The sequence below is a fragment of the Erpetoichthys calabaricus genome, chromosome 2 (assembly GCF_900747795.2).
Source record: "Erpetoichthys calabaricus chromosome 2, fErpCal1.3, whole genome shotgun sequence".
In the NCBI taxonomy this organism is placed as follows: Eukaryota; Metazoa; Chordata; class Cladistia; order Polypteriformes; family Polypteridae; genus Erpetoichthys; species Erpetoichthys calabaricus.
Window position 1 is genome coordinate 188,139,734 of NC_041395.2, and position 18,340 is coordinate 188,158,073.

Sequence of the window (18,340 nt, forward strand, 5' to 3'; positions counted from 1 at the left end):
GTAGAATATCTACAACTGTTAACACCGTCTGCCCGAATTACCGTTAAAAGAAGGATGTATCGTAATGTTATTGCGTAATTTATGTATGAGTGATGGGCAATAAAATTAGTTGTATTCAAAACTAGTCGAACAATTCTAACATGTAAAATTTGAACAGGCGACAAGAAAGGTAATGTAGTACATCTTCCGCAGATTACATTAGACAACAAAGGAGATCTTGATATGCCATTCATATTAAAACGTTTATAGTTTCCCGTTAGAAAAGCTTTTGCTATGACAATTAACAAATCATAGGTACAAACATTCCAAAAAGTCGGTTCATTTATTAGAGAGAAACAAACGATATTCACTCACGGGCAGTTATAAGTTGCATTGTCACAATGCAAGTCCAAACATGGAATCAAAATTCAGTGCAATACTGATGAAAAGTCAATTCCAAATATTGTTTTTACTGAAGTTTTACAGTAAAAGTGCAAGTTTAAAAAGTATGTGTGTGTTCATTTTAAAGCCAAACGGAACAAAAAAGGTATAACTCCACAAATACCTCTAATACAACATGAAAAATTTTCTTTTATTACGTTTTACTATTTTTTTTCTACGGTTAATTACTCACTGTAATGTAAAATTGTTATTTTCATGGGAATTATTACAAATGGATAATAGAACTGTTTAAATTGTACATCCGCTTCCCCATATGTGAGTGGCAGAGCTGCGAAGGGGGTTGGCAAGCGAAGCAAGTGGGGGCAGAGGCCCCTAGTGTATGTATGTATGTATATAAATATAAAATAAAATATATTTATTATGTAAATATTGCTTTGCTTGCCAGCAACTTCGTGTCTCTGCCGCTCGCGTTGTGAAGAGGGGTGCTGAACGCACCCAAAGGAAAGGCAGTTGCTCCTCCGAAACCCCTTCTTAAATGGTGATACAATGGGAAACAAATAGTTTTTTTTATCTCCTCTTTGCTCGATCAGCTGCTGGCTTGCTGCCGTGCTGCGTGATCTGCATCTCGTGTGGCGCTTTGAACATTTAAAAGCCTGTACAGCAGCTGTCCTACTCCTTGTGTTTTATTTCCGGCTCCGGGCGTGGTTAAATCTTTTGGCACAAAGTCCTGTCTCACGAGACACGAGTTCTTGATATTTTTTTAGTTTATAATTTAAAAACGGAATAAGAATATGAAAATCTAACATCATCACATTAAAGTTTGCTTGCCAACCCCCTTGCTCGCTTTGCGTCTCTGCCGCTCACGTGGTGAAGAGGGGGGCTGAATGGACCCCAAGGAGATGTGGTCGCTCCTCAGAAATCCTCTCTTAACACTAGAATTACCAGAGTCTACGAAAAAACTTGTAGATCCGTCCCACCTTAAATCGCTTCTCACCTCTCTGTCTCTGTCTTTTGTTCTGTAAATGTGTGGATAAGCAGCAAACAGCAAGCAGCCTGCTATTACATCCCTCCACTACGCACAGTTTTCTTAGCTCAAGTCTGTTTACCTGTGTGTCAGTTGCTTAGAGTTGTATAGAGTGAAAAGTCAAGCAAAATGACACCTTTTATAAATACTATATCGTTATTTGGAACACTTGCATTTCATGTGTGTTCCGTGTCTACAACGATTTATGTAAACACATCGTTAAAACAGAAACGTGTTTCTTGTTTTAGTAATAAGTGATAAAATGTAGACATGAAGTGTATAATGTGTGAAGCCTGAATTCCAAATATCAAAGAAACACTTTCACAAAAAGTACAACAGAGCCCCGCCCGCCAACTGTAACCCTCCTCCCGCATCCACCGTTGCTCTCGAGGCATGCACACTGCCTGCTCATGTGCCCGTGCCCACCCCCAACTCCTCACCAAACACATCTTGAGTCACTTTGCTCTGTGCTACAGTCCACATGCACCTCTGAGCCACGTTGACTGTTCATTTTCCTAACATGGCCACTGCGTCACATGTATTTCATGGAAACAACTCTTCTTTCAAGGTTATACAAATTCCTGCATCAGGTAACTGTTTCTTTCTATCAGTCAGATATTTCTGGAAAAATGTCAGATGAAACTGTTGCCCTCGAACTTCGCAACATGGCTGTAACCTTTGTTTGCCAACATTGCAATAACTTTGGTGACGTGCTGTCCATTGTTCTTAGTCACGGAACCATAGTCATACAGTCTGCTCAACAAAACGCTGACTACATGAATACTTGAGTTTATGGTGGTGAGGCAGAAATTGTGGCGATGTCCCAAATACTTCCAGCTACTATCACCATTCACTTCCGAGAACGTCCTTCATTCCCCGAAGAATTTCTTAGCAGTCTTACTCCCACTGGCATGCCTCCGCATAAACTCAAAATTAAAATTGGTTCAGTCGTCATGCTTCTCAGAAACCTCATGCCAGCAAGAAGTCTCTGTAATGGCATTAGACTGACTGTTACCAGCATTCATCGCAATGTACTAGAGTGTAAAACTATTGCAGCTGCTACCTCAAAAACTGTCCTTATTCCCCAGATTTCCCTGACCCCATCAGATTCAAATTTGCCTTTTACTTTTACACACAGACAATTTCCTGTTAGATTAGCCTTTGCAATGACAATTAATAAGGCACAGGGCCAGACTTTCAAAAAGATATGCCTGTATCTGCCAAAACCAGTTCTCAGTCACAGACAATTGTATGTTGCTCTCTCCAGAGTTCCATCTTTTCATTCACTCACAGTCGTATCCTCAAACCCACCCCATTTGGACAACCGTGTCTTTCAGGAAGTGTTCACCCATCAATAAATAATTATGTGGCGTATACTACGCCGCGGGTTGGCTAGTTCTTATAAATCACCTTAGTCAGTGGGCGGGCCTTCCTGGCGGTGTCTTAAATTGGTTTGAGTCTTACTTGACAGCTAGAAATTTCTTTATTAATTGTGGTAATTAAACTTCAAAGACACATGATATTCTATATGGTATTCCGCAAGGATCTATCCTGGGTCCACTGCTCTTTTCGATTTATATGCTTCCATTAGGTCAGATTACAGTGGGGCAAAAAAGTATTTAGTCAGCCACCAATTGTGTAAGTTCCCACTTAAAAAGACAAGAGAGGCCTGAAATTTCCATCATAGGTATACCTCAACTATGAGAGACAAAATGAGAAATAAAATCCAGAAAATCAAGTTGTCTGAGTTTTAAAGAATTTATTTGCAAATTATGGTGGAAAATAAGTATTTGGTCACCTACAAACAAGCAAGATTTCTGGCTCTCACAGACCTGTAACTTTTTCTGTACTCGTTATCAATATAAAAGACACCTGTCCACAACCTCAAACAGTCACACTCCAAACTCCACTATGGCCAAGACCAAAGAGCTGTCAAAGGACACCAGAAACAAAATTGTAGACCTGCACCAGGCTGGGAAGACTGAATCTGCAATAGGTAAGCAGCTTGGTGTGAAGAAATCAACTGTGGGAGCAATTATTAGAAAATGGAAGACATACAAGACCACTGATAATCTCCCTCGATCTGGGGCTCCACGCAAGATCTCACCCTGTGGGGTCAAAATGATCACAAGAACAGTGAGCAAAAATCCCAGAACCACACGGGGGGACCTACTGAATGACCTGCAGAGAGCTGGGACTAAAGTAACAAAGGCTACCATCAGTAACACACTACGCCGCCACGGACTCAAATCCTGCAGTGTCAGACGTGTCCCCCTGCTTAAGCCAGTACATGTGCAGGCGCGTCTGAAGTTTGCTAGAGAACATTTGGATGATCCAGAAGACGATTGGGAGAATGTCATATGGTCAGATGAAAAAACTCTACTCGTCATGTTTGGAGGAGAAAGAATGCTGAGTTGCATCCAAAGAACACCATACCTACTGTAAAGCATGGGGGTGGAAACATCATGCTTTGGGGCTTTTTCTGCAAAGGGACGACGACGACTGATCCGCGTAAAGGAAAGAATGAATGGGGCCATGTATCGTCAGATTTTGAGTGAAAACCTCTTTTCATCAGCAAGGGCATTGAAGATGAAACGTGGCTGGGTCTTTCAGCATAACAATGATCCCAAACACACCGTCCGGGTAACGAAGGAGTGGCTTCGTTAGAAGCATTTCAAGGTCCTGGAGTGGCCTAGCCAGTCTCCAGATCTCAACCCCATAGAAAATCTTTGGAGGGAGTTGAAAATCCGTGTTGCCCAGCGACAGCCCCAAAACATCACTGCTCTAGAGGAGATCTGCATGGAGGAATGGGCCAAAATACCAGCAACAGTGTGTGAAAACCTTGTGAAGACTTACAGAAAACGTTTGACCTCTGTCATTGCCAACAAAGGGTATATAACAAAAGTATTGAGATGAACTTTTGTTATTGACCAAATACTTTTTTTCCCCCACCATAATTTGCAAATAAATTCTTCAAAAATCAGACAATGTGATTTTCTGGATTTTTTTTTCTCATTTTGTCTCTCATAGTTGAGGTATACCTATGATGAAAATTACAGGCCTCTCTCATCTTTTTAAGTGGGAGAACTTGTACAATTGGTGGCTGACTAAATACTTTTTTGCCCCACTGTATTTCAAGGCATAACTTGAGCTACCACAGCTATGCTGATGACACACAACTGAATTTATCAATAGCGCCTGATGACCCCGACACCCTTGGTTCACTGACCCATTGTCTGTCTTGTGTTTCTGAATAGATGAGTAATAATTTTCTCAAACTAAATAAGGAGAAATCAGAAATCTTAGTGATTAACAAAAATGGATATGAGTGTATCACATATAAACTTGATCCATTAGGCTAGAAAGTTAAGGCAGAGGTAAATAATTTATGGGTAATTATTGACTGACCTAAATTTTAAAAATCATACATTAATCAAATTACCAGGACAGCATTATTTTTACTTAAATATAGCAAAAATTAGACCCCTTTAAACCCTGCAAGATGCAGAAAAATTAGTTCACGCTTTTGTTTTTAGTCAACTAGATTACTGCAACACACTCCTTTCAGGACTACCCAAAAAAGACATCAATTGATTGCAACTAGTGCAGAATGCAGCTACCACAATCTTAACTAGGAAAAGAAAATCTGAGCACATCTCTCCAGTTTTGATGTTACTATATTGGTTACCTGTATCATTTAGAATGGACTTTAAAATACTGCTTATGGTTTACAAAGCCTTAAATAATCTCGCTCTATCCTATATCTTGGAATGCCTTTCACCTTACACGCCAAATCGTAACATTAGATTTTCAAATGAGTGTCTACTTAGAATTCCAAGAGCTAAACTTAAAAAAAGTGGTGAGGCAACCTTCTACTGTTATGCACCTAGAATAATTTTCCAATACAAATTCGCCAGGCTAATACATTGGAGGAATTTAAAAAACTGCTAAAAACCCAATCACTTAACAGCGCTTTCCCATAGCTTCATTTTAGTGTAATTCTGATATCACCTGATCAAAGTACACGGCCATCATTGTATAATTCTTCCACATGGAGCCTGAAAACCATGAGGACTGACTTAGATCATTGATGTTCGGTAGAATGCCTAGTGGGGGCTAGGCAATCTCATTGCCTTGGAACCCCATAAGATTTTGTTTTATCTCCAGCCATCCAGAGTTTTTTTTTTTGTCCTCCCTGACCATCAGACCTTACCTTTATTCTCTGTTAATTAATATTGCCTAATTTGTATATATTTTTTCTTTCATCTTGTAAAGCACTTTGAGCTACATCATTTGTATGAAAACATGCTATATAAATAAATGTTGTTGTACAGAACAAACACTACCATGCACCAAAATTTGGAAACTGGGCAAGATTTGGTTGGGGTGTAGGGGTATGGTCAAAGGTTTTGTCCTCTTTTCTTTTCCATTGCCTTTTCTTGTAAGAAGTGACAAAGAAATTTCTCTGCAAGATACCAAGAAGAAATGATTCACCATGTTTATGTGTCTATTTTTATCCCTTCAGCATCAATTGTTACATTTTCCTTAAATTTACACAGGCTGTTACAGACTCAAACGTTATGTTTTTATAATAATAATACCAGCGCACTACACAAAGAGCTAAATGCAGGGAAGACCCAGGATTTGAACCAAGAAACCTCTTGACTGAGAAACAACAGCCCTGTGACACCTCAGTGGATCTGCGAGACAGCTGTTTCTGGTGTGAAATGCGCAAACACACACACGCATGCACAATGTTTTTATTTTGTACTGACTGATATTTAGACTTCAGTTTTTACACACTCAAAAACACATATCATTTGAACAATTTATTTTTTATTCGGTTTGACTCTTAAAAGCACACTTGTTTTGTTATACATTTAATGAAAATGTTTATTTGATATTTGGACTTCAGTCTTTATACATTCTACACTTCCACATTATGTTATTATTGTTATAACATGAAAAAATTTATGTGTTACCTATGTGTTCAACTTTTGTTGCCTCATCCTTCATTTACACAGATCGCTGTAAACACAGAACACACATGAAATGTATATATTTCAAAAAAATGATATATCATTTACCTATACAATTCCCTGCAACTCGTTGCCAGATAAAAACATAACACAGACAGACTGAGATTTTTGTTGTGTAATACCTTTTAGCTTGGTGACTGGAGAATGGGCGAGTACAGGCTGCTGTCACATTTGCAAAACAAAAGCTTATTGGCAGCCTCTTGGGCAGTGATAAGGGGCTGTGAGGAAAATTAAAGTGGTCTGGGACAATAAAAAAAGTTTGCAGGCTTCAAGGATTCTAGTGTTAAAATGTTAAGCCACAAGTGGGGTTAGGCAAAAGGTCCTCATCATTTCACAAAAAAGACACATTGGTAGGAGACAAAGCAAATGGCATTTACCAAATGTATCAGCCTTCGCTTCTTCGCAACACATATTTGGCGTGTACATGTACAGTAACATGTTTATGCAGAAACCAACATCACTTAAAACTGAAATAGGACCAATATATTGGAATCTTGATAAACTGAAAGGGGATCCTGAGGGAAAACCATAGATACATCTAGGAGTGCAAATGAAATGAACCCAACAATTGAAAAAAAGTTGTGTATTTTCATTACATTTAAGTGTGTGTCATGGTTAGAGGTAACCAACAGGGTAAGAATTAAATGGTGGCATTAAGCTCACTGGTGACAACTGTGGTGAGTGGGATAAAAAAAAAATCTCATAACAGAGAGAAAGGTAGTCTGTTGATATGATTGGCTTATCAAAAACTGAGCAGCATTTACTTTTCAGTTGGTTCAGTTTGTGGAGTTTAAAAGGAATCTGCATACAGAACAGGGTGGGGGATTTGGGATGCGCTGCCTTTTCAAATTACAATTTTGTCTCAGCTTTTTCTTGTTTGAGGTTTTGTATTCAAGTTTGGACCTTCCCACTGTGGAAATGCACTTCCAAGTGTATAATGTTTTCATATTTGGGCACTTTTAAGTCACATCAAGGAGATGATAAATGCAAGTTTCACATTTAGAAATTTCATGTGAACATCTTTCAAAGTAAAAATGATGGCCATTTTTAGCATTACAAATTAAAACAAGAGAATGCAAAATGGACAACCTTGTCCAATTCCTCTTTTAAATTAAATCTTAATGATGTTCCATTACAGAAAAAAAACTGAAGTAGTATTATCTATTTTACAAAGACTTAACAGGTTTTTGTACACCAAAATACTGTAATGCCTTAAAAGTAAATGTATTAATCATATTAAACACTTCATAAAAATCTGAAAATTTCAAACTGCAATCCTTAAATTCAAAATACTAAAAATGTGTCTCCCCTTGATAAAAGCAATGCATCAATGATCTGGTCTAAATGTTCTTTCATTGTAATAAGAGATAATAATAATATAATAAATAACTTTGCATTATTGACCTTAATAAAAAGGAATGTGTCATTTCAAAAGATGGTGCAACAAACATTTTTAGTAATAAAAGGTATTGCATTTGTCATAATAGATACCACAAGACAAATATTAACACTGCTTTTAAGAATTCCATACTAAATGGCATATTCAAGCGCGTGCGTGCAGAAGGAACTCCAAGTCCAGCTCAGGGCGGCGAAGGAGCAGTACAGGAGAAAGCTGGAGCAGAATTTGCAGAATAACAGCATGAAGGAAGTGTGGGATGGGATGAAGATCATCACTAGCTGCAGCTCAAAGCGGGGTACCACCATCGAGAGAGATGTGAAGAGAGCAAACCTGATGAACAATTTCTTTAACAGGATTGACCACCCTAACCCACTCTCACCTCGGAGTACTGCACCCTCCACACATCCTTCTGCTGATACCAGCATAGGAGAGACATCCCCACCGATTATTACAACAGTGCAAGTGAGCAGAGAGCTGAGGAGTGCCAGCAAAGCAGCAGGTCCAGATGGAGTATCGCCACGACTGCTGAAGGTCTGTGCATCGGAGCTGGGGGGTCCTCTACAGCGCATCTTCAACCTGAGCCTGGAACAGGGGAGAGTCCCGAGGCTTTGGAAAACATCTTGCATCACCCCAGTCCCAAAGGTATCACGTCCTAGTGAGCTGAATGACTTCCGGCTTGATGCTCTGACATCACATGTGATGAAGACCATGGAGAGGCTGCTGTTTCACCACCTGAGGCCACAGGTTCAACACGCCCTCGACCCTCTGCAGTTTGCATATCAGGAGAAGGTGGGAGCGGAGGATACCATCATCTATATGCTACATCGATCCCTCTCTCACTTGGACAGAGGCAGTGGTGCTGTAAGAATTATGTTTCTAGACTTCTCTAGAGCCTTCAACACAATCCAACCTCTGCTCCTTAGGGACAAGCTGACAGAGATGGGAGTAGATTCATACCTGGTGGCTATCTTAAAGACAGTCCTCAGTATGTGCGTCTTGGGAACTGCACATCTGACATTGTGGTCAGCAACACAGGAGCGCCACAAGGGACTGTACTTTCTCCGATCCTGTTCAGCCTATATACATCGGACTTCCAATACAACTCTGAGTACTGCCACATGCAAAAGTTCGCTGATGACACTGCTATCGTGGGCTGCATCAGGAGTGGGCAGGAGGAGGAGTATAGGGACCTAATCAATGACTTTGTTAAATGGTGCGACTCAAACCACCTACACCTGAACACCAGCAAAACCAAGGAGCTGGTGGTGGATTTTAGGAGGCCCAGACCCCTCATGGACCCCGTGATCATCAGAGGTGACTGTGTGCAGATTGTGCAGACCTATAAATACCTGGAAGTGAAGCTGGATGATAAATTAGATTGGACTGTCAATACTGATGCTCAGTGTAAGAAAGGACAGAGCCAGTTATACTTCCTTAGAAGGCTGGCGTCCTTCAACATCTGCAATAAGATGCTGCAGATGTTCTATCAGACGGTTGTGGCGAGCGCCCTCTTCTACGCGGTGGTGTGCTGGGGAGGCAGCATTAAGAAGAAAGACGCCTCACGCCTGGACAAACTGGTGAGGAAGGCAGGCTCTATTGTTGGCATGGAGCTAGACAGTTTGACATCTGTGGCAGAGCGACGGGCGCTCAGCAGGCTCCTATCAATTATGGAAAACCCACTGCATCCACTAAACAGTGTCATCTCTAGACAGAAGAGCAGCTTCAGCGACAGACTGCTGTCACTGTCCTGCTCCACTGACAGACTGAGAAGATTGTTCCTCCCCCAAACTATATGACTCTTCAATTCCACACGGGGGGGTAAACGTTAACATTATATAAAGTTATTGTCTGTTTTTACCTGTATTATTATCAATCTTTAATATTGTTTTTTGTATCAGTAAGGTGCTGCTGGAGTATGTGAATTTCCCCTTGGGATTAATAAAGTATCTATCTATATGTAAGAGACATATGCACTACATAGTGTACTATATATGTTAACACTGAGGTATATGTTGATTTCTTTGATTCCAACCTTTAAGTGGGCAGCACAGCTAATTATTTATCAAAGTAAAAGGACTCCAGTTAGGACTCCTATGACGAATAAAAAATTTGGACGGCGTTTTCACTCGCCCGGACGCGGGTCACCGGGACCCCCCTCTGGAGCCAGGCCTGGAGGTGGGGCTCGATGGCGAGCGCCTGGTGGCCGGGCTTGCACCCATGGGGCTCGGCCAGGCACAGCCCGAAGAGGCAATGTGGGTCCCCCTTCCCATGGGCTCACCACCTATGGGAGGGGCCAAGGAGGTCGGGTGCAGTGTGAATTGGGTGGTGGCCGAAGGCGGGGACCTTGGCGGTCCGATCCTCGGCTACAGAAGCTGGCTCTTGGGACGTGGAATGTCACCTCTCTGAAGGGGAAGGAGCCTGAGCTTGTGCGTGAGATTGAGAGGTTCCGGCTAGATATAGTCGGGCTCACCTCGACGCACGGCTTGGACTCTGGAACCAATCTCCTTGAGAAGGGCTGGACTCTCTACCACTCTGGAGTTGCCCCCGGTGAGAGGCGCCGAGCAGGTGTGGGTATACTTATTGCCCCCCGACTTGGAGCCTGTTCATTGGGGTTTACCCCGGTAGACGAGAGGGTAGCCTCCCTCCGCCTTCGGGTGGGGGGACGGGTCCTAACTGTTTGTGCGTATGCGCCGAACAGCAGTTCGGCGTACCCACCCTTTTTGGAGTCCCTGGAGGGTGTGCTAGAGGGCATACAATCTGGGGACTCCCTCGTACTGCTGGGAGACTTCAATGCTCACGTGGGCAATGACAGTGAGACCTGGAAGGGCGTGATTGGGAGGAATGGCCCCCCCGATCTGAACCCGAGTGGTGTTTTGTTATTGGACTTCTGTGCTCGTCACGGATTGTCCATAACGAACACCATGTTCAAGCATAGGGGTGTTCATATGTGCACTTGGCACCAGGACACCCTAGGCCTCAGTTCGATGATCGACTTTGTGGTCGTGTCGTCAGACTTGCGGCCACATGTCTTGGACACTCGGGTGAAGAGAGGGGCGGAGCTGTCAACTGATCACCACCTGGTGGCGAGTTGGCTTCGATGGTGGGGGAGGATGCCAGTCAGGCCCGGTAGGCCCAAACATGTTGTGAGGGTCTGCTGGGAAAGTCTGGCAGAGCCCCCTGTCAGAAGTAGCTTCAACTCCCACCTCCGGCAAAACTTTGACCATGTTCCGAGGGAGATGGGGGACACTGAGTCCGAATGGGCCATGTTCCGTGCCTCTATTGTTGAGGCGGCTGACCGGAGCTGTGGCCATAAGGTGGTCGGTACCCGTCGTGGCGGCAATCCCCGAACCCGTTGGTGGACACTGGCGGTGAGGGATGCCGTCAAGCTGAAGGATTCCTACCGGTCCCTTTTGTCCTGTGGGACTCTGGAGGCAGCTGATAGGTACCGGCATGCCAAGCGGAATGCGGCTTCGGTGGTTGCTGAGGCAAAAACTCGGGCATGGGAGGAGTTTGGGGAGGCCATGGAGAACAACTGTCGGACGGCTTCGAGGAGATTCTGGTCCACCGTCCGGCGTCTCAGGAGGGGGAAGCAGTGCAGTGTCAACACTGTATATGGTGGAGATGGTGCGCTGCTGACCTCGACTCGGGACGTTGTGGGTCGGTGGGGGGGGGAGTACTTCGAAGACCTCCTCAATCCCAATAACATGCCTTCCAATGAGGAAGCAGAGCCTGGGGACTCAGAGGTGGGCTCCCCCATCTCTGGGACTGAGGTCACCGAGGTGGTTAAAAAACTCCTTGGTGGCAGGGCCCCAGGGGTGGATGAGATATGCCCGGAGTTCCTCAAGGCTCTGGATGTTGTAGGGATGTCTTGGTTGATTGTTGACACGTCTCTACAACATCACATGGACATCAGGGACAGTGCATCTGGATTGGCAGACCGGGGTGGTGGTCCCCCTCTTTAAGAAGGGGGACCGGAGGGTGTGTTCCAACTACAGAGGGATCACACTCCTCAGCCTCCCTGGAAAAGTCTATTCGGGGGTTCTGGAGAGGAGGGTCCGTCGGATAGTCGAACCTCAGATTCAGGAGGAACAGTGTGGTTTTTGTCCTGGTCGCGGAACAGTGGACCAGCTCTGCACCCTTAGCAGAGTCCTGGAGGGTGCATGGGAGTTCGCCCAACCAGTCTACATGTGTTTTGTGGACTTGGAAAAGGCGTTCGACCGTGTTCCTCGGGGAATCCTGTGGGGGGTGCTCCGGGATTATGGAGTACCGGACCCCCTGACAAGGGCGGTTCGGTCCCTGTACAACCGGTGTCAGAGCTTGGTCTGCATTGCCGGCAGTAAGTCGAACCTGTTTCCAGTGAGAGTTGGACTCCGCCAGGGCTGCCCTTTGTCACCGATTCTGTTCATAACTTTTATGGACAGAATTTCTAGGCGCAGCCAGGGTGTTGAGGGGGTCCGGTTTGGTGGACTCAGGACTGGGTCACTGCTTTTTGCAGATGATGTTGTCCTGTTTGCTTCATCAGGCCGTGATCTTCAGCTCTCTCTGGATCGGTTCGCAGCTGAGTGTGAAGCGGCTGGGATGGGAATCAGCACCTCCAAATCCGAGACCATGGCCCTCAGCCGGAAAGGGGTGGAGTGCCCTCTCAGGGTTGGGAGCGAGATCCTGCCTCAAGTGGAGGAGTTCAAGTATGTTGGGGTCTTGTTCACGAGTGAGGGAAGAATGGAGCGTTAGATCGACAGGCGGATCGGTGCGGCGTCCGCAGTGATGCGGGCTCTGCATCGGTCTGTCGTGGTGAAAAAGGAGCTGAGCCATAAGGCAAAGCTCTCAATTTACCAGTCGATCTATGTTCCTACCCTCACCTATGGTCATGAGCTATGGGTAGTCACCGAAAGAACGAGATCGCGAATACAAGCGGCTGAAATGAGTTTCCTCCGCAGGGTGTCTGGGCTCTCCCTTAAAGATAGGATGAGAAGCTCAGTCATCTGGGAGGGGCTCAGAGTAGAGCCGCTGCTCCTCCGCATCGAGAGGAGTCAGATGAGGTGGCTCGGGCATCTGATTAGGATGCATCCTGGACCCCTCCCAGGTGAGGTGTTCCGGGCACGTCCAACCAGGAGGAGGCCCCGGGGAAGACCCCGGAGACGCTGGAGGGACTATGTCTCCCAGCTGGCCTGGGAACGCCTCGGGATTCTCCCGGAAGAGCTAGAAGAAGTGGCCAGGGAGAGGGAAGTCTGGGCGTCTCTGCTCAAGCTGCTACCCCCGCGACCCGACCTCGGATAAGCAGAAGAGAATGGATGGATGGAGGACTCCAGTTTTCTAACCCCAAAGTATCCTTACTGGGTTTACGTAAAAGTAATTTTAATCCTGGCTTAATTGATGGAGGCAATTTCTTAGCTTCAATGTTTTTTTTACTATTTAGTACAAAAAGGAGAAACTCCTCTACCTCCTCTTGAACATATTTATGAAGTTTACTGCTCAGACCATCATTTCCAGGGAAGTTATCTTCAACTTTAAAAAATATTATGCATCATAAGTAATATCTAGTATCCCAAATTTGGCATGTTTCAAGAGCAGGGAATTTAACTCATATCTAGTGTTCAAAGCTTCACATTCAGGGTTGCATATTCATCTCATGACAACATGTCTGGCACAAACCATCCTAGTAAGGGTTAGTAAAATCCCTGATGACACCCTTTAATAGCCTTCCAAACCAAGTAGGGTTAATAACTGAATTATAATGAGTAGGAAATTGTGCAAGATGGAATTAGGCATTTCTAAGTAATAACGTAATAATGCCCACCTAGGAAGACAAGTATAAACCAGAGAAGGCACAGCTATGGTCTGATGGTGATGCTTTGTCCGAGCAAGAGAATGAATGCCAGTAACTAAAAGACAATTATATAATCCAGCCTAAACTGATTATGAGGGGTGAAAGCAAGTAAATGATTAAATCAGGTCCTGGTTTGAAATAAAACATTTACACAAATATTAGGATCAACACTCAGAATGATCTCCAAATCATTTAGTTGAAGAATACAATACAATACAGTTTATTTTTGTATAGCCCAAAATCACACAGGAAGTGCCGCAATGGGCTTTAACAGGCCCTGCCTCTTGACAGCCCCCCAGCCTTGACTCTCTAAGAAGACAAGGAAATACAATTAGTTATGCAAGGAAAGAATTTGGGTGGATAGGGGGTATGACAATATATACGACTACCAACTACAATTTTCTTCCCTAGTTCAGTTACAGCATAGCAAAACTTTTTGAAATCATAAGTGCCGTAGGCTGCAATGCACAAATATTGTCACTAGGCCTGGGAAAGTTAACACAATTCATTTTTGCAATTAATGTAGCCACTTCAACACTAGAATCCCTGAAGCCTACGAAAAAACTCAGAATCCAGGGCCATCTTAAATTCCTTTGCACCTCTCCATTAGTGTCTTGTTTTGGAAATGTATCAATCAGTATAAGCAGCAAGCAGGCTCCTATCTATCCCCCCCACTGATGGAGCACAAGTCGGAAAATTCTCAGAGCTCAAGTGTGTTTATTGTGGTGTAAGGTGCCTGGAGTTGTAGAGGGTAAATAGTGATGCACCGATATGGAAATTATGGGTGATACCGATAACCAATATGTTTTTGTCCATCTTTGCCAATACCAATAACCGATGGCCGATATATTTTTTTTTTAATTTACTTCAAGTTTGAACGTTTTAGTTATGCTGAAAATGTATTATACGTTATCAAAGAAACAACAGTAGCATGTGAAACAGAGATTAACTTTTTTTTAAATTAACTTGCTGACTTTTATGCTCTTATTTGCTATAGATGTAAGCAATTATTATTAATTTGGGACGTCTAGTCTTCCTAATTAGTATGATTATTATTAAAAACTAGCAAACTACCCGCACTTCGCAGCGGAGAAGTAGTGTGTTAAAGAGGTTATGTAAACATATATATACATATCTACATATACACATATCTACATATACATATATATACATACATATCAGGGGTGTGGAAATCAAATTTTTTTCTACTTGTCCACGGACAAGTAAACTTAGGAAATCCACTTGTCCGCCAGTTAAATTCACTTGCCCATAAACAAATAACAAAAGTGAAAAATATAGTTTATTTTTTCTGATCTCTTATTTATACCAAAACTGCCTTCCATTTTAAAACTGAAAAAAGTTCTTTCAGGGAGTAGTATTTTGCCACCTTGCTCTAGAACATTGTATAAAAGATTTCCTTGTCATTTTAACTCAGTAATAAACAATGCCTTCATTATAGCTACACTAGTTATGTTTCACATATTACAGTTACATAACAGAACACTGTCCTGATTCATTTTCTGCCATGTTCTTCAGCTTTTGTCTTGCAACATCATCTCCCCCAAGAATCTTTACCACTTCAGACAGCATGGGCTGAATACTGTTCATTTCTGCTTGAGCTGAACTGCATGGTTCCTGGACTGATGGTCCTGCAGAAGTGGATGTTGATGACTTTTCAGGTTTTTTATGAGTGATGTGCCTGTTGCCAGATGACAGCCAGAATTCCACAGCTGGTAGTGGGTTAAACTCTTCTAAAGGTTTGCCATCAACAACAATGCGCATCTGGTTTTGAAGGTTTTCCTGAGTCAGGCGGGTTCTTAGAGAACTCTCTACTAAATTCATATTGGAGAATAATCTCTCACAAGAAGCTGTGGAAGGAGAAACTAAGAAACAGTGAGATCAGCACACTAACATTCTTCAGTGACTTTTCCTTCCTTTGCAGAACTGAGGTATAGACAGCAAGTGGATGGTACTGCCGTTGCATGGATATCTGCACTTTAAGTGCTTGCCATTCAGATGGTGCATGTTTAACTTCCTCATCAGTCAACAAATCACTATACTGCTGACACAAGTTCTTGATTTCATAGTTTCCATAAGTGCTCAGTTCAGACAGAGTGTGTGGCCAGATTCTGAAATCAAACACCCTCATATCTGACACAGGAGGCTTATCAAGGTCAGAGAATCTGGTAAGTATATACTGAACCATGCTTTCCAGGAGATCATGAACATCTCTGTCTTCACAAAAATCTCTGAAATCACCAGCCAGCTTTAAGTATCCATCAAATGTACTAGACTCCTTGTCAAACAGGTTATAAAACTTTGTAAGGTTTTCTCCTGGCTCATTTGTCATGGCATGCAATCTGGTGTACAAGGTGTCAGTGGCCTCCTTAACTTCAAATATCAACAAGTCTTTGCTCTGGAAAAGAGTTGAGGTGGCTGTAATAGCAGAAAGTACATCCATCATCAGATATAGATACTTAATAAATTTTACTTGCTTGAGGTCAGGTAGGATGGCTTTAGCCTGTCCCAGTTTATCTGCCTTGTTTGATGTGGAAAGTATCTGTTCCATGTGAGTAACAGTTACATGTAAATCCTGGCTAACAGCTTTCAGTGCTCTGGACTTTGATGATACCAATCTGATGGCTTTTATTTCTGAATGCATAAGCAAGGTTTCATTCAAAATTGACGCTAGATTTTGCAGCTCACTTCGTCTCTTTGGTGAAAAAGAATAAAACTTGCACATGTGCTTAATGGTGTCTTCAAACTTTTTCAGATAGCCTACGTTTTTTTACAGCATCAAGTACACCTAACTCCAGTTTATGTGCCACACAGTGTGTAACAAGAACTTTGTTACTTACACAATCACTGAGCTTTCTGGCAACACCATTTTTAGCTCCAAGATTAACTGCTGCACCATCAAGATTAATGCACACAAGCTTTGGGTCAGTGTCTCCAATGTTTTCAATATCAATGCCACATTTTGACAAACCATTTTTTATGGCAGCAACAACACCATCTGCTCTGGCATTTTCTAAACTCTCAATGCTAGCCGTGGCTGTGTAGGGATCAAACGTTTCTGGATGAACATATCTCAGCAGTATACCTTCTTGGTCCATTACTGATGAGTAAGTGCTTGCGTCACTCATGACTGAAAAGAATCTGACATGTTTCATGTGGCTTGAGACATCATTCAACAAAACAGACGATATTGATTTCACAAACTCAACACAGGCGTCTCTGCCTCGATGGTCACTCCCTAAATTTACACCATTCTTTTCCTGCACAGAACACAGAAATTGAAAGTCAGTAAATGGCCTGTTGTGCTTAGCAACAGCGTAAGCAGTATTGAACAGCCTAGCATAACACTCAACCTCCGAGCGTTCAACTTTAGAAAATGCTTTTTCAATTGAACCAACTTTTTTCTTACTTTTGGACTCTTGCTTTGACATACAGGCAATGTGTTTTGCAGACAGCTGATGCGACAGTAGTGTGTCTTTTCTGTCGACTTTATTGCCGGTAAATAACGTGGATGTTTTGTCGGCAATAATTGGATACTGACGGCAAATTTGGCAAAAAACGGAGTCCGTGTCGTCTGCATTTACCCATGGAAACTCTTTGAGCCATTGCGATTGAAAAGACCGTTTTCGTTTTTTATCATACTCACGGTCCCTTTCAGCTTTTGTTTTTCTTTTCTTGCCCTCCTTGTCAGGTTTTTCAGGGCCTGTTGTGCCAGTTTTAATCAAGAAACGATCCATTTCTCATCCGTGATGGTACTTGCTTCAGTTTCAGCAACACGCATATAGCGAGAAAAACGTGCTTACCGCCTAATGACGTATTCAAAATTCCGCAAGATGTTACATTTCCAAAGAAGTAAATATTACTGATGTTGTTGGGGAAAAAATAATCACATCTAAGTGAAGATTTTTATAGATATTTCATAACATTTGGAAACCGTTAGAATGTTTTCTTCTTTATTTTTAATAAACTGACAGCGCGAAACCAACTTGTTTTATATGAAAAATTCTCTAATCAAAAACGATCTATAGACAGCTCATCAAAATTGATGTTGTCATGCAATAAATTTCTTAACTCCTCAATATATTACAACCTACACGAAATTGCAAATTTCAGGAAAGATTAACTGCCTAACAAGCTTTGTTATGAGGTGAAAACATTGGCATTGTAAGTAAAATGACCGCATTTTTATGTAGAAACAATGAATTTTATCAATCTATACTAATAAAAGGCAAAGCCCTCACTCACTGACTGACTGACTGATCACTAATTCTCCAACTTCCCGTGTAGATAGAAGGCTGAAATTTGGCAAGCTCATTCCTTACAGCTTACTTACAAAAGTTAGGCAGGTTTAATTTCGAAATTCTACGCGTAATGGTCATAACTGGAACCTGTTTTTTGTCCATATACTCTAATGGAGGAGGCGGAGTCACGTATCACATCATCATGTATTACGCCTCCTACGTAATCACGTGAAGTGAAAACAAGGAAGAGATTTACAGCACGAGTCAAACGCGGGAACGAAGGTAAATGACGTTAATTGTTGAGTGTCTTAATACTGTGTAAGCATACATATTAACAGATGTGCAATTAAACGTGTGCATTTATAGGGTGATTCCTCAGGCTTAAAAGCTCGCCTTTTATTAAAAAGGTAA

At 42.6% G+C, this 18,340-nt stretch overlaps 1 protein-coding gene across 2 annotated transcripts in view; it reads right to left on the reverse strand.

Annotated features, from left to right (window-relative positions):
- The window catches only part of srprb (SRP receptor subunit beta), a 120,071-nt gene that overhangs the window by 26,941 nt on the left and 74,790 nt on the right, over positions 1-18,340 (reverse strand). The gene's annotated exons all lie outside the window — the stretch shown is intronic.